Source organism: Sorex fumeus, unplaced genomic scaffold (genome assembly GCF_029834395.1).
Source record: "Sorex fumeus unplaced genomic scaffold, SorFum_2.1 ptg000061l, whole genome shotgun sequence".
Taxonomy (NCBI): domain Eukaryota; kingdom Metazoa; phylum Chordata; class Mammalia; order Eulipotyphla; family Soricidae; genus Sorex; species Sorex fumeus.
The window spans coordinates 55510243-55532211 of NW_026606118.1; the positions used below are offsets into that span (position 1 = coordinate 55510243).

Consider the following 21969-nt stretch of genomic DNA (forward strand, 5'->3'; position numbering starts at 1 on the left):
TTCAAAGAGAAAATCTGAAGCTCTGTCAGCTTTAGACCTCTCCTGGATAAGGTTGTAGAGTGAATTAGTTTCAAAGCATGACTTGTGAGGTGGCCGCTAATTATGGTGAGTACTAGACACCAAATGGTTCTACAGAGCAGTAGCTGTGCCTCACAAATTCATGCTATGCCAAGGCTCTTTGATAATGGTCTCAGGGCTATGGACAGGTAATTGGGTTTTAAGACTTCAGTAAGGTATTTGACAAGTTTAGAATGAGACAGTTGATAACATTGGCAAACATCGATACATCACGGCACTCAGGGCTTTCCCTTTGCTCTGTAGCTCAGCCATCACTATTGGCAGTGCTCAGGGGACCATATGTGGTGCCGAGACCTCACCTGACTTAGCTGCATGCAAGGCAAGTGCTTAATGAGCTCTGGAAGAAATTGTTTTACAAGCACCACACAACCCTGTTTATTTCTTGTTTTGCATCATTGTGGGTAAATTGAAGGTTGAACATGAGAATTCTTCAATAAATTCTACCTTATTTAATATTTACAACTTTTAAAATAGATTGTAATATTTTTATGGATGAGGAAATATAAGTAGGTTGAGGTTTTAGGTTTGACATAACAGATTTAAACTTAAAGGGTATAATTTTTTTTTTCAAATTTTATTTTTACAAAGTTGCTCACAATATTCAAACGCCAATAATGAGACTTCCATACTTTTTTTTTGATCATTAAAAAAGTCAATATCGGTGCAGAATTATAATGAACTCTTGATATTTTGTATAACTGCAAACAGCTTTCTCTTAGGTTTTTCTTTTCCCCGTTTGCCTGAATGTTTTCTATTCTTTGCTAAAATCCTACACTCTTCTGTAAATTTCTGGCTTGGGCATCTTCTCAATGCATCTGTATAGACTGGGAAATAATATAATCTAACAGTTTTATTCCTATCTTTTGCTAGAAAAAAAGGTAGCTAGAGCTTTTTAATAGTTTAAGATTTGTTTTGAATAACAATGATTGTTGGTGGAATTAGGATGAATGGAAAATGTCAAATATTTACCTCCAAGAATCATGTACATTGTCTCTCTGCTAGAATCATGCTCTTATTATTGAATCTGCATGACTATCAAAGATTTGAATGATTTGAAAGTATCAAAGATTTGAATGATTGAAAAGTTAAGAATTATAATTATAAGAAATACTTTGAAATTAAGACTGACTTGGTTCCTTAGTATGAGTGAGTATATAGACATTTTAAGGTAGGATATTGAGTTTATGGTAAGGGGAATGTTGGGAACTAGGATTTCACTCCATATCTGTGTCACTAAGGCTCATGATTGAAATCATAATTGTTTTACTTTTATAAATAAAGAGAATTTGGGATCTGAGGGATAGTACAGTGGGTGAGGTGTTTGCCTTGCACATTTCCAACCTGGTTCAGTCGCTGACATTTCATAGAAAAATAAGGAGGATTATAAATCCTTTGTGTTCAATTTAGTTTTTCAACTTCTGAGGTGGTATTATGTCACATGAGATGAATATTGTATGGCTTTGGCCTTATGTGCAGTTATTGATTATAGTGATTTAATGAGTATTTAACTATGTAAAACTGTCATTTTCTGATCATACTGAACATAAATTGTGCTCCTTGGTATGCTCTTGCTTCATTTTTTTCTTAGTTTGTGGTTCTTATCAGTATTACTTAAAGTTACTTAAGGTAATTTGGAGTCCAAAGATTGTCTCTCTTTTTGTATTTTGTCAATTTAGTAATTTTAAATTATGTTTGTGAGCATTAACACCTTTATAGATGGAATTGGGGATTAGGAAATAACTTCATTAAGGTTATGTATAACATAAGGTAGTAATTATGAGTTTGAATGGTAGGATTTGAATCTTGGCTCTTCAGCTGTATGACCTTGGACAAGGTTTATTACCTCATTTTCAGTTTCGTCATCTGTAAGTAATTATAGTACCTATCTCATATAAAGGAGTAGCGAGAGTTAGAGGAAATATATATATGTATATATATATTTTAGCACAGTGCCTGGCACAGTAAACAGTCAGCAAAGAAAAGCTAACATAAAAACAAAGTATAGTCTCAACTATATGCTATAAAAATTATTAGTTTGTTGAGCACATGTATATTTTAACTTATGCTAATATGAACTTAAAGCTTAAAATATTAAACTTTTAGAGTAAGGTATGTTCTTAATACCTATTTAAACCTACAGGAAATTAAGATATTTGCTTTATCTTACTGAATTATCTGTGCTTCTTCCTTTACTTTCCTTATTAATTTAACTTGTTGACATGTCACCTTTGGCTAATGTCTACAAGAAGAAAGGGAATGAAAGTAGTACACTGAAACTTTGATGTTTTGTATAAATAAATTTTCTAGTGTTTAATGCCGAGACAATTTGGAAATTCATATATTTTTGTAAATTTGTTTTTAATCTTATTTCTGGATGTGCTGGAAGTTGACTTTCAAACTTGGCTAAGTTACCTAGAGTGCTTTTGTAATAAAAATTTTCCAGGGTTCTTATTTTTGCTCCTTTCTTTCCTTCAAGACCTGTTTCTCAGGTGTTTCCATTGAACAGGTAGGTTTGGACACCATTGGGCATAACAAAGCCCTTTAATCAGATATATTTGCTCATTCCTCACCCTCACCCTCTTTTTTTAAACTTTTTAAAGACATTGTGGTCAAGTAATATCATCTCTGGCTCTACTCTAAAAGGCTTTATTTGCCATAAATACAAGGTATTTATGGCAAATATATCTCCTTTAAAAGATAGCAGTTTGTGTTTGTGCCATCTCAAAACTTTTCACTACACATTAAAATAAACTAATTTATAAAAGTTTGTGTGCATGTAAGTTCAGCTATAATATAAGGTAAAGGTAAAGGTAAAGGCCCTCCCGTTGATCGTCGATTTGCTCGAGCGGGCCCAGTAACGTCTCCATTGGAGACTTTGTTGTTACTGTGTCTGGCATATCGAATACTCTCGGTAGCTTGCCGGGCTCTCCGAGAGGGGCGGAGGAATCGAACTCGGGTCGGCCATGTTGGCCGCGTGTAAGGCGAACGCCCTACCCGCTGTGCTATCGTAATATAAAAATTATAAAAAAGATGGGCTGGGACAGAAAGATAGCTCCAGGTTTAGCTTTGCCTGCTGCTGACCTAGGTTTGATCCCTTGCACTGCATTTGGTCCTCTCAGTGTCGCCCTGGACTTCAGACCGGAATAAGCCACGGGCACAACCAGATGTGACCCAAAAATCAAAATAAAAAATGGGGAGAATAGGCTGCTTAGTCTTATTTTTTCCCCCTATAACTTTGTTAATATAATCATTATAACCTGTATCAAAATTTATATCAAAATAAAAAATGGGGAGAATAGGCTGCCTAGTCTTATTTTTTTCCCCTATAATCTTTGTTTCATTATACCTGTGTTTCGAGTACATTTCATGAAATGAATACACTGCTGTGCCTCCAGAGCAGGATCTAGGTAGGACTAGAGTGGAAGGTATGGAAGGACCCAGGGCCCATCATTAAAGGATGCAGTTACTTTCAGGATTGTTCACACAGACCTCAGGTGTGCCCAAGCTGCCTCCCTCGCTTTACTCTAGTCCTATCCCTGTTCCAGAAGAGTTGGCTGGAGTAATATAGTAATTCAGTAATATCAGTTACTATAATTTTTGTTTAGTATAATAATGACAGTGTACTGTTATAATGCATGGTTGGATGCTTTATAAAAAACGACAAGATGAAAGTAAGTCACTAAACCCCAATTTATATTACCCAGAAGTTAACTTTTGAAAAAGAGAACGTGATTTTATTCACACACATTCACTATCAGACCTTCAAAAATTGTGGCTTTTAATCTACTGAGAACTATCTAAAACCACTGGTGATCAATCTGTCACAAGTCTTTTAATTTGAAACACAGTAATTCAACTCAATTGAATTTAACATCATTGAAATAAGTAGTGATTTCCATTTTGTTACAATTTTATCAGTACTTTTCAGATTTTGTGAGAATTTGGTGTGTGTGTGTGTGTGTGTGTGTGTGTGTGTGTGTGTGTGTGTGCGCACGTGCATTTACACGTGCACTGCATCTGGAAATTCTCAAAACTTGTTTACCTTTTTAAGAGAACAGTTTGCAGTGAAAGTCTAACTCTTTAGAGGTGCGGTGCAAGTTAACAAATGATGAACCATAATGTGAGGAAGCATAATAGTGTGAATTATTATTTGACAAACATAACTAATGCAAGCATTAGCTGCCGGAGCCATTAATAAATACCACTTGCAGAAAGCTAGAGAGATAGGCAACACAGAACTTTCTGTGTAAACTCTCAGAATGTAAACTAGAGTACAACTTAAGTTTATTCAATAAGGACTAAATTCTTTAAGTTTGATATGTTTGTAGGTTCCAGTGATTAATGTGTAACTAGAGTATGAAAGGGGTATTTAGAACCTGTTAAAATTTGTAGATGTGACATCATTGTCAAGTCCGGTATTTTATTCTCAAACTTAGAACATATTTTGAATGTACTTTCTTTCCATCGAATAGATTTTATTTCTACTTGCAGTCATGCCAAAGTAAGTGTTCCCAAATAAAATTATTTAATATTTAGGCCTTTTTTGATAGTGTTTAAAATAAACAAAATAAACCCTTAACAACCAAGGGTAGAGGCGCATCAAGATTTGTTTTTAACTTTCTTTTTCATGGTTTCTCGAAGTGTATCATATTATAAATACATTCAAAATGTTTTGCTCTGAGGATATGTAGCATTCCTATAAAGGTTAAATCAATAAAAATGATTTGGACACATTCCTAAGCATGGCTAGAACAGGTAGCCCGTTGTTTTCCGTACCCATGAGTTTCTGGAGCAGATCATTATGGCGTAGCAAAAGGACTTACTAAAAGTTGCTTTCTATGTGTAGAAAGCATCAGCTTGAATAAAGTAACATTTTGTAGCCTTCTGAAAATGCATATTTTAAAAGTAACCTTGTGTATATTGCTTTAATGATATTTTAAGTGCATTAAAATTTTTGAAGCTTTTTTCTATTTTTGATTTCATTGAATGCTTAAGGTACATCATAATTGATAAGGAGGTATGTACAGGTTAAAATAGAATGGACAAGTCTTTTCAGTCAGTTTGGAACAAATGATAGTCTTTTGATTAAAGGAAGTATCACACATTATAATTGGAAAGTTAGTAATTAGGTAAGAGTCTTTAAATGTTAGTACAGAAAAAAATTTCCCTCATCACTGGGATGTTATCTGTTCATTTGAAGCAGTTAAATTAAATTAAATGCAAGCTTTAATTTAAGCATTTATCTAATACTTTATGTACTTGTCCTGTGTTTAGGATTGACTTATTAGTATGGCACTGTTCGAGTTTAATTTAGTTTTTTGCTATTTTCTTGCCTATTTCATGTGTTTAAGTTTTAAATTTATATGTCTTCAAATCAGTTTTTACAATTTTAAAAATGTTTGAGTCAACTAATAATGAGTAAAATAATCTTTCGTAGAGATTCCTTTAAAGCAGTTTTGAGTGTGTTTGTTGGGTGTTTTGGATCGTGAAGTATAATGAATTGTCCATGTACATGAGTAAGAATTAAATCATGTGGAAAACCTTAGTTTTTATTAAGATATTAATAAAAATTAACAGATATTAATGCAGTTTCATTATAGAAAATCTATTCCTCTCGTTTTGTTCTTGTAAATTGCAGTTATACTTTATCTTACATTATTTGTGGGCAGCAAGATTTTATTTGATGCTAATAGAAAGTTTCAACATGTGATAGTAAAATTTTTAATTATATTCTAATAGGGTTTGACCATTTAAAAAATTTAGCACTTTAAGTAAATACTTCGTTAAGTAAATATTTATTTAGGTGTCTTCGTATAATTTGATTTGTCATTGTACTAAAAAATATGACATTAAAGTAAGTCTAATATTTAGCACATAATAAAATTTTCTTTATACTTGGAAAATCAGTATCAAAAACTTCATTTTATGTGTATTTTCTGCTCTTATTAGTGTATTAAGTTACTCTGTAGTATGTCTATTGTGCTTTTAGTCAGAATAAGGTACATTTAATATTATGCTTTCCTTTTCTTTCACACTTCTCTAGGCAAATTTCTTTCAATAAAACTATTTTGCTTCAAAAAAAGAAGTTAAGACTTTCTGACAATACTAGTTGTTCTTGTTTAGCTTAGATTCTGACATTTAAAATGAGGTGGATAATAGTGGTAGAAACTTTGAAAATTTAAATATTTATCCTAAAATAAAGGATGAGATGGAGAGAAATATACTCATATATATTCAAATATACTCAAAAGAATTCTTTGAACATTGGAGTTTTAATTAAAAAGAGGAGTTTCTACTCTAAAGGTTGCTGTTAATGATCAAAAGTTTAGGTTTACATTGATTTTTGATGTTTTTCTGTTTATATTGCTTTCCCAAGATACTGGAATACATTGTCTTCCTAAGTAGTATCTGAATTATGGATTGTCTTCTCAAATGTTCTTACTTTGGTATTGAACCCTACTGTAAGAGCTCTTGCAGTTTTTCTGCATTTTGTCAGAAGGCACATCACTTAGTTTTACAGACATTACGAAGTAAAAGTTAATTTCATTTTATAATCTTTTGTAGACAAGTATCTTATTTGTTTTTAGGATGCTATCATCTTGATGGAGTTTCCGCATATATACCTTCTCATAGCATAGTTTTGACTTGAGTGTTCATTGTACGGGATGCTGATATATTGTCATCAGTACCCATTTTATAGATAATATAGAGATCAATATAATTAGCAGCATAAAAAAACTTTTTGTGGCAATATAATTCCACGTATTTTTATCTGATAAGTTTTTGAAATAAAGTGAGAAATTTATTTTTCTTCAAAATACAGCTTTTTGGGATGGAGTTTATATACTTAACATAATAAAGGGGAATCTCTCCCTTGTATTTTCAGTATTTGTGCTTATTTTCTTTGAACAGAATTCACAAATATATTAAAACCAATGTGTTAAAATATTAATTGGAAATATAGCAGCTGATTAATAGTAAAATAAATGTGGTTTTTGCAGTGAATTCAGTTTGTTTCTTTTTTTAATCCTTTAGAATTAATGATAGAGATCTTTTTCAATTTCAGATTATTGTGGAAATTTACAGTTAAAATTGGTATGTCCAGAAGGCAAGCTTAATAATAAATTAATTACTATTATTGAGGCAAAATCAGAAATTAAAAATTACACTGTCCAGTGTAAGTTGTTCACTTCAATTCCATCATAATGAGTAAATATATAGAAAATATATGTGTTCAAATATTTCTCAGAGTTTGAGATTATGTGCATAAGAATGGATTCTGTAATAGACTAATTACATTCATACTTGCCTTGGTTACTTATAATATTTATTGATTTTAGTTTTCTATTTATCACTAGAAAATTATGTAAGTATATTTTAAGATACAACTATTTATCAAATATAATCTGCACCTGAATTTTATAAGTATAGTTTTCTTCCCTTGAAATGTCATGTAGGTTTGTTTTGTTTCATGCATTGACTTTTTGATACTGTATATTCAGAATATCTTTTAAAAATTTTTTTTGAAAGAACTTCAAATACATAATTTGTAGTTTTTCTTACCCTGGTTTATGATCATTATTCCAAATAATGTGTTTACATTCATATATGCACATAATTGAATGCATATATTATAAAAGCTTTGGACAAATCAAAAAAATTCATGTTAGTGGCAGATGATACAAAATATATCTGTTCTTGTAAAATTCCATGGAATACCTTATAATGCTAGGTCCCCCAGAGAAAGATCGCATCTATATGGTTTTTTTTTTCTTTTTGGGTCACACCCGGTGATGCACAGGGGTTACTCCTGGCTCTGCACTCAAGAATTATTCCTGGCAGTACTCAGGGGACCATGTGGGATGCTGGGAATCGAACCCGGGTCGGACATGTGCAAGGCAAACGTCCTACCTGCTGTGCTATCACTCCAGCCCCCTCACATCTATATGTTTTTAAAACCTGTTGACAAATGATTGCTATTGTGTTTTGGTTGCCCTTTTACTCAAAATTCATATAATTTTAGGATACCCTTTAAGTTCAATTTAAATTATTGAGTATTTTACTCAGTCTTTTATGTAAATATATTTTACAATTGATAGTATAACGATTTAAATAGATATTATTAATGTAAAATAATCCAGCTTTATTAAAAAGAAAAATTTATTTGATTTTTGTGACCAAAATGATAAGCCTTGCACAGATTATATAGCTACTGAGAATGTCCCTCATCTTATGTAACACTTAAGAGTTCTTAAGGATGACAATGCAAATATTACATGTGTAGAATCTTTACTTTTTATTTTTATTTTGCTTTGGTTTTGGGGCCACACCATGCAATACTTCTGGGCTTACTCCTGGTGCTGCACTCAGGATTCACTCCTGGCTGTGTCCCGGGAACCATATATGGTGCTGGGAATTGAATCAATCTAGTTTGGATCTGTGCAAGTCAAGTGCACTATCTGCTTTACTATCTCTCTAGTCCAAGAATCTTTAAACTAGTTGCCAGAATAATCTCAAATATATTTTTGGAAATAATATTGCCCTGGAAAAAAATTTAACTCCAAGTTACATAGTAACTTAAAAATATTATAGTATTAGAAATTATATTTAGCAATATCGCTATATGATATAGAATTTCGTGTTTTGTAGGATTTGATTTAAAATAACCAAGATAAACTATTATTCTATCATTATCAGGGCCCAGTTCATACTTGTTATGCTCAATCCTAGGCAATATACGCTATAATTACTAATAAGAATATAAGATATTAATAAATGTATGAATAGTGAATTCTTACCCTAAATTATTTATGTGAAAACTAATCTCCAAAAAATTGTTTTAATCCTACAGCTCTTATTTGGAAACTGCTTTGTATTTTATGTTAGGTGGTGGAAATTTTATATATTATTAGAATAAGGGTATGTATAAAAATATGCTAGATTTGTAGAAAATATGTAGAAAAAATATTGTTAGATTCAGTGTCCTAGTGAATATTATCAGTAAACTTCTGAAATGTGTGATATGTTGTTGCTTTCATCCATCACACACCATTTTAAACCTGAATCCTATGTTTGTAATACATTTTATAAAGAGAAAGTTAATAAGAATTCAGCATAGAGACATTGTATATCATGTAATAAAAGAGCAATTTATCTGAGTTGCTAGATATACATCTTTGAAAAGTCAAGTGTAACTATATGTTCTGTTTTACGTATTTGCTGTTGAACAAAACGCTTATGGCTCACCAGGCCTATAAACTGTAAGATTCCCAATGAAAAAGGTATAAAATTTCCCCATGATCTTCCAGTTGTGAGACATTGATCACAATACATATATGCTGAATTCCATATCTTTGCAATAGCTCTGTGTGTGTGTGTGTGTGTGTGTGTGTGTGTGTGTTAATTTTCAGCGTAGGAGATTTCTTTTTGTAAAGATTTGTTTTAAAAACATACTTCAAATTTTATTAAGAATTTCCTTATACATTAAACAGCTTAGAGTAATTTACTCTTTAGAAAATAGTAAATAGTGAAATTTATTGTTATCCTCCTGGGAATTTAATAACAGATGTTTTTGGAGGTAGAATTTTTGTCTTTAGTGAAATTCTTTGCTGTGATAGAAAAATAATAGTACCTTCAGGTAACTAACCTATTCGGTATTCTCTTTCAAAATTAGCAATGGTTTTGCTAACATAAGTTTAATTTGATTTAACTGTTTAATTTAGTCTGGCATGGTAATGACTAGAAAACATAACTATGCTATCTTAACATTTATAAATTTAGTTTGCAAGAAAGATTTTTTTCCTACTAAGGGTAAGGGTACATATTTACTTGAATATATGAGTAATATTTTAACAGAGACACTGTTAAGATAAACTGTTCTGGCAGATTCTTTATATGAAATCATCTTTAAAGACAGACATATGTTTTATAAAATTTGCAATCAATGCATTTGTGAAGCTTTTATATGACTTCATTACTGGCTTAGATTTGTTAAAATTTAGTACTCTGAAACTCTGAAACAAGTGTTAGAACATCGTGGAAGGTGTGCTTTAGAAGGAATTTGAGATGTTACCCTGGTTTGCCATCAGTTTTCAAGTGTGTACGGGTGCATCATTAATCATAGGAAATGCAAAAATAAATAATCCATTCCCATTGGATTTTTTAATATGAATACTTACCTTTTCCTTTTTTTTTTTGTATATACAGTTGAGGTATTTAGGTAACTCTTAACCTTTTACTTCAACAAAGAGGTACAGTATAAAAATATTACCACAATTTTCATGTGAGCAGTTCTTGAGAGGAGGGAAAAAAAACCCCTAGAAGAATATTTGTTAAAAAAAAAGGTTGTGATACAGAATGTCTTAACTCAGTCCCAATACAGTACTCAGGGACCACCAGTGTATAAAATTGAAAGCACATGAGTTTTGAACAGCAGAAAAGTTTTGTAATTGATTAGCACTGCTTGAAAGTATTGAAGTGCAGTGAGTTTTGATTTGTGAATGGTTCTATTCAATAAAGATTAATTCTGTGTGTTTGATAAAATCTTAGTGCCTTCAATGAGTTAGCTTTTTCTCCCCTCTGCAGTTTATTTAACCATCAAATATTTCAGTGTTCTTTTAACAAACTGGAACATTTCTATCTTACTGAATTTAACTTTAACATGACTGATTTAAACAAGTCAAACGATCAGTGATTAGTTTGAAGGGTGTAATTGAATAGATTAATTTTTTTGTTCTTCTACAATAATTAAAATATGTCAGTATAATCATGTCTATTTTATGCCTTTTGACTTACAGGCTGTAAGTAGGTTTGTAAATAGGTTTATACAGACTAACAATACTTTTTTGTAATTTGTTATTTTGTTACATTTTAAAATATTTCAAAATTAGAAAAACAAATTTTCATGTACATTTTAGATTATTATAGTCTTTAATTTATAGCATAGTGTTTGGGAATGGAATTGACATTTTTGCTTTCATTAGACTAAACTACTGTTTTTTTTTTTTAAATCATTATCCTGGATGTTGGGATTTATTTACCTCTTCTTTATAAACAGTTATAGAACTTATCTTTATGAAATCTTCAGGTTATTCAATTATTAATATATATACCATAATGATTATTTTTAGTCAGTGTTTATATTCTTAGTCACTTAAGTTTTATGTAGAAATTAAATAAGCCAACTGATGTGTTTTTGTAAATAACTTCTTAATTGTAAGAGTTCAATGATCACATTTATTATTTCCAACACAATTTATGATATTGAATACATTTTTGAGTAGCATAGTTTGGAAATTCTTACTTAATTCAAGATAAATTGTATGCCGATAAAGTAAGGGCACTGAAACGTAACCCCCCCCCCCCCACACACACACTTTTATTCATATTGGAGGAGAGATAATTCATCAGTATGTGTTTTTTCTTGTACCCCTGCAGAACTTAAACTTTTAGCTGAAAAACCTCTTGGAACATACATGTTTTGCAAATTCACTTTGTTTTAATAATCATTGTGCTGATAGATTTGAAAGCTCTAAGTGATATTTTAGTTTTAAAATAGGTTACAGAATAGGAAGATGTTTGGAATTCGGTGAGAACATATGCATAATATTCATTGTGCACCTGTAGTATTCAGTGTAGTGGGCTCAACTTATTTTCTCTGTTTACGCTCTATTTGACGGGGAAAGTAGGGATTGAAAGCAGGGGAAAAGGTAATGCTACTTTTTGGAGGAGGAAGATGTCTAAAAATTACATCACGTGCAATAGAAGGTCATCTTTAACTTACTATTATGCCTTGTTTAGAAACTGGTCAAATATTAGAAGATTTACTGTATGAATATAGTTTTTAAGAAACATACCCAAGAAAAATAAGGTCTAAAATACATTCTTTGGGACAATATTAGTAGCTTTACTTCTAATGCTGAAGGAGTCTTTGAAACTTGTTCTCTCCCGAGTCTAGTTAGAAAATGTTTCTTTTTTAAAAACAGTCTATACAAGAGTATATAACTGCTTAAGATGACTATTGCAATTAGCCCTCCATGTGACCATACTTTTAACCTTTGTCTTCCTCATCTCTTGAGTAGTTAATAGTAAAACTTCCCATGTATGATTTATAATTACAGTATTGGCCATAATGCAGTCTAGTTGTATATATGTTCTGCTTCCGTAATGCGTTTTTAGAGTAATGCTTATTATCTACCATTAAACTGTTAAAAATAATCGGTGATTATTATACTGCATGTGTTACAACGGAAGTGGCCCCCTTACAGCTATTGAGGGAGTCACTGAAGAATTTTGCCCTTTTTTGTTACATAGAGTGCTTATATTCTCACCTGAAGGAGAAACTTACTTTTCTCCTTCAGTTTTAATTATTTCTGTCTGATCTAAACTCAGACTGATCTCTGGTAGCCAGTTAAAATGTGTGGAGTAGGAGGAGTAAAGGATATTCTAGTCGTTACTTGAAAGTTATAAAACAAAGTTAATATAGGTCTTCAAAGCAAAAGGATTTATTTTCAAGGATAAAATAAAATTTATAAATTTTCCTTTTAGTTGGCATATGTTGGATACCACAAAGAAAATCTTGTAAGTGACTATTTTACTATAATACTGTGTTGAGGTGATCAGATTGAAGTATTTACATATGTATATCAACTTTACTGTGAGATTAAGTATTAGAAGACTATATTACACCTGATTCTTAAATTTCAGCATAATTTAGTAGTAATGGCTCTTTAAAATCAGTACTGTATCCTTATGGAGTTTTATTTTTCTTGAGTAAACTGTATTTTCTAGGTCCAAGAATATGTTCAAAAGAATCCTAGGTTTTTCAGATTTTGCTGTATATTTATATTGTGTTCTACACATGGATAATAGAATGTAGATATAAAACTAAAATTGTATAGAACAATGCATATAGTTTGAAGGCTGGATTTAAAAAAATAACCTAGCTATTCTAGGCAGCTACAAAATTCTTTTATAAAATGACTATTTCATGCTTAAGATTTTATTTCAGTTAAATATATACTTCAGTTATGCAAAGTTGTGTAGAAACTAACATGCAGATATCTTATGATGCAGGTTAAAATTGTAAATAGATTTTTTAGTTGAGCTGCTTAAAACGTTAACTGTACTGAAGGCTTATTTCTGTTTTACTTGTAGAGCATAATGTTGAGATAATTCTGTGGTCTGTTACTTTGTAAAATTGCTTCCTTTTGGAAATTTGCTCAAATATTAGGAGCTGCTTGAGTGAATGCTTTATAATGCTTTGATTAATTTAGTTCATGCCTAATTTTATTTCAGGGAGAGTTAACGAGAATATTAAACGGTTTTTAAAAACTATTTTAGCATCCTCATTTCTATAACTATAGAAAGCATTGTTGTGACTGAGATAACATTTTTCTATTTCAAGTCATTTTAAGCATTAGATAAGTTTCAGATGACAAGTGCAAATATATACAGCAATTTAATTTTTAACTTTTAATGCTTGATCAAATAGCATTATTATGGTCTTTAATATAATGTCATCCAGAAAAGCTAGCAGTTTATTCAAGAAACATACCGTCAACAGGTTCATCTCTTACAGGATTTTAAAATATGATAACACTTACCCCAAAAGAAGTTTTGCTGACATGGTGTCACTGTGCTGAAGAGGCTGTTTGATGCCATAGTCCCTCCTTTTTTTTTCAGATAGAACTTGTACCCTCTGTTGTAAATACAGCTTGCAGCCTTAAACTGAAAATACAAACCATACCCAAACCTTGTTTTAGTTTTACAGTATGCCTGTAGTACATAGACTTTATATTTATTTTTTTCTGTCAAGAAATTATGTAGCTGGTAACATGTGAAAAGCAAGGAAACAAAACAAAAAAGAATGAGCAAATATTTGAAGGACCTACTATTACTGCATAGACTGTGGTTAGAGAGCACTCACTGACTCTGTTGGTCTCGGTGGCTGGTAGTGACCTGCGGAGATTAACCATTTAAAAACCAGAGACTTCTTGCTGTCCTCCTGGAGAAAGTTTGCACCGCACTTGTGGTTCTGTGGTTGTTTGTGAGGCGAATGAAGCATTCACACAATCCAAAAAAGCAAAAGCTTTAAAGCTCCTTTTTTTTGCAAGCACTATTACTGGAGAGACAGAATCATGTGGTTTGTGACCTCACAGTACTCAAAGTAAAGTGGGACTGCCTACCACTGTGGCTTTTCCCCCCTCACGCTCTCTCTCTCTCTCTCCTCTCTCTCTCCCTCTCTCTCCTCTCTCCTCTCTCTCTCCCCTCTCTTCTCTCTCTCTCTCTCTCTCCTCTCTCTCTCTCCCTCTCTCCTCTCTCTCCCTCCTCTCCTTTCTCCTCTCTCCTTTCTTTCTCTTTTCTCTCTCCTTTCTCTCCTCTCTCCTCCACCCCCTGTCTCTTTTTCCCTCTCCTCTCTCCCTCCCTCTCTCTGACAAAAGACTTGTGGTAAGGCCCTTCCTGGCATCTAGAAGGATATAGCTTTTTAATTTTTGTGACTCATGAGGATTTGGATAGGAGACAAATGCTGAAGGAGCCCAAACTCCTGTAAGGTTCAGCATTTGTAGAGCAGAACTGTGCAGTTAAGGGCTTCCTTTCTATTCCCACCCCTCGGTGGTGTTCCCCACCCCCCCACCCCCCACCCCCCTTTTTATTTAGTTCATTATTGTGTCTGAGGAAAAGTGAGCAAAATTGGCTCAAGAGTTTCTGAGAAATTCTGAACAACAGTGATGATTTACAATAATTTACATCTTTGGATTGTATCACATTCTGGGGTCTGCTTCATATTTGCTGGGTGACTGGAGTCCTCCTGCCTTTCTTTTTCCTGTCTTCTTAAACTTGTGAATCTGTAACTCATTGTAAAAAAGTTTACCTTTCTTAAGGTCTGGTTGCAAACTGCTTGCTGGGCTTGACTATAATTGGCTGTCATGAAAGTGTTAGTCTGGGGATTCCTTCATAAATATTAAGTCATGTCTGTCTAGTGTATGTAATGTTCAATATTAAGTGCTGACTGTGATAATAAAGATTAATGTAATTAGTATCTTCTGTATTATGTATCTTTATCCCGTGACCAGTTTGAATCTCTTGAGTGACAATTCTTGGAACAGTGTATTGGATGCTTTTTATAGTTTTCTTTTTGCCTGTAGTATTCATCTTTCAAGGAAATGTACTTGCATTGTTCTTTGTATAGTTTATTTGCATTTTAGCTTTAGAAGTGCCTTTAATAGCAAGTCGTTGGCAAAAAGTAAAATTCTTCTGTTGTAACTTAGATGGTGCAGCGTTAGGTTTTATAAGCTCAGAATGGAGTGGGTTAACAGAAGCTGTATTTTTTGTTTATAATAGAAGCTTTGAAATAAATTACAAAATGCTGTGTGTAGTAAGGAATAATGCATACAGACAGAGCATGTTAGTCGTCTCGATTTGCTAATTCTGATTCAGGAGAAAATTGGAAACATCTTTGGGAAACTATCTCCTTTTTTGCCCCTTTGGACATGTATGTATAGAACTCATTTTCTTATTAGGATGATTATATATCATAGGCAGAGAATTTCATATTTATGAATAGAGCTTCCTGTTTTCATCAGTTAGGAATGATGGGGTATTTTTCAACAAAATTTATAAAGCCGAACAGACCAATTTTCTAGGCATTTTTTTGCCATTTATCCATGCCACTCTGAATTTGCATGTTCGACTTCTTCCTGGTGTGATAGTAACTAGGAGTGGCGTGAAGTACATGACTGGGAGGATGGGCGGAGACACTGAATTATACAACATGACTTGGGGTGTATAATGGGGTATCGACTTGAGAAATAGGAGGGTGTTGGAGCCAAAATACCCTGACTTGTGGTTCTCTTAGCACAGCTCATTATCTGCTTCTGTTTTTTATTAGGTAAAGATAAATGGACAAACATATTTATAAGTTTCTTTACAAAAAATGTAGTTCGCTTAAAATGCGCTGGGAGAACCTGGGGTTGACTTTAATTTTTTATTATGCAGTGTGCAAAATTTGTGTGTGTGAAACTTACAATGATAGAAAACCAGAATCTACTTAAACAGAAATTTCCCATGCCTCACTGTGTGTACAAACAGTTTTACAGTGCAAAATCAAGGTGTCCATTTTGCGTGCAATTTATGAAAGATAGAAAAGTTAGTCTTTAACAAGTGAGACGTGTTGGTGTAGTGCTAATTAATATCTCAAGTAAGTTATGTGTGACCTGGAATTTCTAAACACAGTTTTGTGTAGTCAGACAAACAGCAAAGGAATCAGGCAACTGAAAACCTTTAGGTAGCTGCCATAGTATGTAATCAATGCTTTTATTTTAGAATGAGTTTATAATTTCTATGTAAGGATTCTCTGATATAATCCAAATTTTTTTTTATAATTTTTCTGCAACATTTCCTTTTTATTTGGTTTCCCGAGGTCTCTTAATATGTATTTGAATAATTTTTAGTATATGATATCCCTTAATCTTTCTGCATTTTTAATTTTTGGCCAGAAATGATTACTCTTGATGCAGAAGAGTTTAATAGAGCTTTTGTTCTGTAGGAGGTCCATCCTGTTCTGACAGGAGATAGTGACCCCATGTTCTTTTAGGTGTTTTTTGTTCATTGCCCACCCATATTTTGCCCTAGATTAAGAATATCTTCTCTTTGGACAAAATACTATTTTGTGGCAAAGTTTTTTAAAAACCAGTGATAACTGTTACACATTTGATAAATGGAAGTTTAGTCAGAAGTAGCTTCTAATACATTTAATGAAGATACTTAAAAATCACCATAAATCAAGCTCTTGATTGTAAATTTATACCCTGCTTAAAATTAGAAATGGAAACTATGAGGCGTCTTTTTTAAAAGACCCTGCACTATCCTTTTTGCAGATACATTTGTATTTGCTGTATTGTTGAGGTAAAAAGTTTAGCTATGCTGTATAAATTATGTGCGTAATGCCCTGAAAATGAAATACAACTTTAGCTGTACAGTTAATTAAAAATAGTAGTTATCTTTCTACTCCATTGCTTTTCAGTAATAATTATTTGTGAGCATTGTTTAAAACTCTTATATTGTATACTTACATGTGCCCCATGGTGTTTTAAATGCTATTTATATCATTGTTTATTTTTTGAATTTAAAGAAAAATTTAAATCAGTAATCCTATTTTAATACAGTAGTTTTATTTATCCATATCAATGTTATGCTCCTTTCTAAATCTAACTTTACGGATTATATTAAATTTCTCTTTGCTGTTCTTTTAGATTTCTTTTCATTGATAATAGGAGCACATGGGTTATAGGAATTGTTTTGAAGAAGTACAAATTTGGCTTAAAATCTTTTCACTTAGGATTTTTTAGCATGGAATTTTCTTATTTTCTTAACATGTAAAACTTTTTATTTTTTACAATTCTTAGGACTTGAAGTATAAATATTTAAACTTATATAACATTGATGATTTAAAAATAGTAATAGCAGAATCCAATTTTACTAAATTTTAAAATTACTAGGGAGGTCAATTTAATTTCCTAAATTTAATGGAGTATATTTATACACAGCTGTATGCACATATTTGTGGTTGTATATGCATATAGGACATTAATTTGTGGGACTTTTTATAGTAAAAACATTGTTTTCTCTTTGCCTTTCTCTTTTAATTATATAAAACTCCCAACGTGTCACCATATCCAGTATTGTTTGAATAAACTTCTTTTGGTTGTTATTATTAATCTCTAAACATGAAATTTTGTAAAAGTAGATGTTCAAAGAGAAAATAATATTTTTCTCTTCCGTTTTCTACCCTTCTGCATTCTATTCCTCCCTCCCCCTCTCTTCCAGAATTTAAAAAAATTTTTTTTTCTTTTATAGTTTCTCTCACTGTGTTTCTATAAGGTCTGAAATTAGGTCCTTCAAGTTCTAGTAGGGCATATTAACTTGAACCTGCACTAATGAAAACCCGAACAGTTTGAAACGTCCAACATTCATGGCATATCATTATTTTTTGATCTCTTGTGAATCTCATTTGTCAGACAATCGTGCTTTCTGATTACAGATTTTCTTTGTTTCAGCAGTTTTAAATTTCTTTTTTGGGTTAATTTACATTGCTTCATGTGCTAGTAGCACTTTAATTATGAGGATTACGTCCCTTCCCATCAGCTGTTCTTCATAGCGCAGAATGATTTTTTTCTTAAATGTACAGCCATATAAGTAAATAATTTACGTTCTTTATAATTATTGGAACAATTCATCTTCTAATGTCATTTTTCTAAGGAGAAAAAAAGGCGAGACCTTGCAAAAAAATCTGGGAAACATGCTCAAATGACAGCTAAGGATGTGGCTAGGTCAAAGCAGGAAACTACTACCCACAATGCAATATTACATATACCCCACTTAATAAAATTTATATCAAACATGCTACTGACAAAACCAAAGAAAAATAATATTCCAGCTATACTAGTTAATGTACTAAATATATCTAGGGAAAAGTGAAACTAATCTTTTTGGAACTTAGAGAATAAAATAAATTAAATCCTTGGCCATCATAGTGTATTGGAGCCCTGGAGTAACTTTACCTTAGTGCTGTGGGACTTGGTTGTAGGTGAAAATGTCCTAATAAGAACCTCTTGGATATTAATTTATGTGGAAAATACTCAAAAAGGAGAACATTTTTCTTTTCTTTCTTTCTTTTTTCTTTTTTTTTAGCTACTTTGTGACACAGTTAAGTAGTGTTAGAAGACATTGGCATCTAGTAGGAAAAGCAAGTTAAGTTCCTATAATTATCTAAATACAGGACTTGAACTTTTTTCACTTGAGATTCCTTTTCACTTGAGATATTTTCACACAACCCCAGGTATATGAAAAAAGGTAGGGGCCTCTGCATAAGGTCCCCCAACTACTTCCAGGGTGAGGATCCCCAACCCTCCAATAAAGGTAGGCATACAAATAAAACTATAACTGATGACAAATTGTAGATAAATTTATTTTATAACAAAACTTTTATCATTGGCATTCAGGCTGCAACCCCAGATAAGGTGACAATGCATGGTTTAAGAAGCTCTGGCCTACGCTTTTTACCTAGCTAGGTATATTTCTTTACTGTATAATTTTGTGTTTTCTGCCAAAATTGAGGTGCAACTTGAGGCAAATTTATTTTCAAGCTCAGTTTTGTTTCTTTTTAAGTTATAGACTAGCTTACCTGATTAGTCTATGTGCTTTACTCTAGGAATGTTAATCTAAGGCAAAATGTAGGCTATTTTTATAATTAAAAATATGTTAAAATATCTTCTTAAAAATTAGGTTTTAATATATTTAGGTTTTATTCCTAAGTTTTAATCTTTTTTTTTATAGCCACCAGACTATCATAATTTTGATTAACTTAGTGATTTAGATGAACTTTGAGGTTTTAAGGATTTAAATAAGAGATAATGGAGTTTTTGAATTGATAAGTAATGTGAGAATGAGTAGTAATGTGAGTGAGAATAGAAAAGACTATTAAATTGATATTACTTTGGAAAGATCTCTTCTGAGTTTTCTAATACATAACTTGCCACTGTTTCAAACCTGGCACTGTTTGTTATCTTATCATTTAAATATAGTTACATTGTATGTCTATATCTCTATTAAGGGTGATTTGCTTAATATATTATTGGAAGAAATTTTTTTCCCCTTTAGACACTGCTTATCAATAACAGCTGTAGCATTGTGGTTTTTCTCCATGGACTCATGGTGGTCTTTGGAATAACGTTCTTCAACTTTGACAGGTGAGACAGAGGCTCTCCAGTGCCACTGCTTTTGGATGAATCAAGCTGTGGTTGGAGAAAGTGCATCTTGCCAAAATATAAGGGTGAGACCACACACAGCCTTTAAAATAGTTATTGTAGGCTTATTTTTAGGGATACATGTCTTTATAGTTCTTTTATTTGCATGCCAATTTCATTGCTGTGTATAGATTTTACATTGGTTTTAGGAAAGGCAGTTGCTGATTTAGGTCTCCATTTGTTCAGCCTCCTGTATAATTTACCCGGAAAATGACTTGAGTTCAGCCATAATTAATGATATTAAAATGTATTGAAAATGAATCACTCGAATACTGAACTTGGTCTTTTGGATTTTGTAATTTAGATATGTTCCTATTGAAATGTTAATGTCCCAGTTTAGTAGTCAAAATACCCAAATGTGAACCTTAAAATTAAAAACATTAGGAAAGAATGTTAAAATATTTATATACTTTAATTGAAATAATAGAAAAAATTTGTTATTCAAAATTACATATTGTAATATTGATATAATGCAGATCTGTTCCAAGTATAAATTTTATGCTTTAGTAAAAACTTGAAGAACTGATAGGCAGAAGTTGCAAAGCTTTAATGCACAGATATTTTTAAATGCAAGCTATCTAATCTGTTTATGTGAGGATTAAAACTTTATTCAACTCAATTGTAAAATTGACTATACGTTTTAAAATAAGCGGTACATTTAGGTTTCTGATAGACTTTTTCAGTTACCAGTAAAAATTTTCTTTAGGCATTTATAAAATTTTTAAAAGTTATATCTTTATATAATCATTTATCAGTGATAATAGTACATTTCTTGAGACCTAGAGGCCCCAGGCTTTTTCAACTAACTATCAGTGAATGTGGATTAGGTAATATATTTCTAAAAAGTTGTAACAGTTAAGATTGTAATCTCATTATAATCACCTACCTCTTTATCATGATATTCTCCTATATATGTATATTACCACTATAATAAATATTCCACAGTATCATTATATACACTCAATATCCAAACTTCCTCAAATATCCTAAAATGGCACATCTGGAATTTTTTAAAACTCTAGTTTCCAATGAAAGTTCACATGCAGAATCTATTTCTTCTGAGCACCAAGAGCCAAATCTTTCCTTAAACAATCTGTGTATCCTATGCTTCCGCTTCTTTGCTTATTCTTCTCTGGAAAACTTGTAGGAACACAATTCCCTGAGTACTTTCCTGCCACAATCGTTCAACAGTGGGATAGGAATGTAATAACAAGGGGAGAAGATTCAATCCCTGGTTATTGATAGATTCTGTTTTCCTTATTAAAATACTTATAATGTTGTGGCACCTTATGTGACACTGGGGACCAAACCCAGATTAGGTACATGTAAAACAAATGCCCTACCTGCAATACTATCACTCCGGCCCTACATTTGTTTATCTTAATGGAATATTCCTAAGATATATAAACTTGCTAACCACTATACGGGGCTGGAGCGATAGCACAGTGGTAGGGCATTTGCCTTGCACGCGGCCAACATGGCCGACCCGAGTTCGATTCCTCTGCCCCTCTCGGAGAGCCCGGCAAGCTACTGAGAGGATCTCGCCGGCGCGGCAGAGACTGGCAAGCTCCCCGTGACATATTCAATATGCCAAACATAGTAACAACAAGTCTCATGATGGAGATGTTACTTGACCCGCTCGAGCAAATCGATGAACAACAGGAGGACCGTGACTGTGATATAAACATATCTATTAAATTGTGCTCACATTAAATACAGAGTTACATTTTCTACTATTGGACGGATATGATGAATCTATGGAATATTATTTATGTATTTTCAAAAAATAAACATTTCAGATGTTTATTCTATTACATTGCATTATTTAAAGGGTTATTTTAATAAGCACAAGTGTATATCTCAAGAAAGTATTTTTGAGGTGGGAGTTTGGACCACACTTGACATTACGTAGGCAACCATATGCGATACTGAGTGTTGAATCGAAGTCAACCACATGCAAACCATATACACGTCCTGCACTTTATGTCTGACATGCATGAAAAATTTTAATTCTGAGTTTGTGTTATACTACTTATATTCTTTGTTTGTTTATTTATTTATTTATGGTGGGCCATACCTGGCTGTG

The 21969-nt window shown here is 32.3% G+C and overlaps 1 protein-coding gene across 3 annotated transcripts in view; it reads left to right on the forward strand.

Annotated features, from left to right (window-relative positions):
• SUPT3H (SPT3 homolog, SAGA and STAGA complex component) overlaps nucleotides 1-21969 on the forward strand; it is a 468323-nt gene that overhangs the window by 20625 nt on the left and 425729 nt on the right. Inside the window, exon 2 of one of the 3 annotated variants that reach the window (XM_056125945.1) lies at nucleotides 19827-19909. The exons of the other annotated variants lie outside the window; for them this stretch is intronic. The gene's annotated coding sequence lies outside the window, so the exon portion shown is untranslated. The remainder of the gene's footprint in view (nucleotides 1-19826; nucleotides 19910-21969) is intronic. 3 annotated transcript variants of the gene reach the window in all.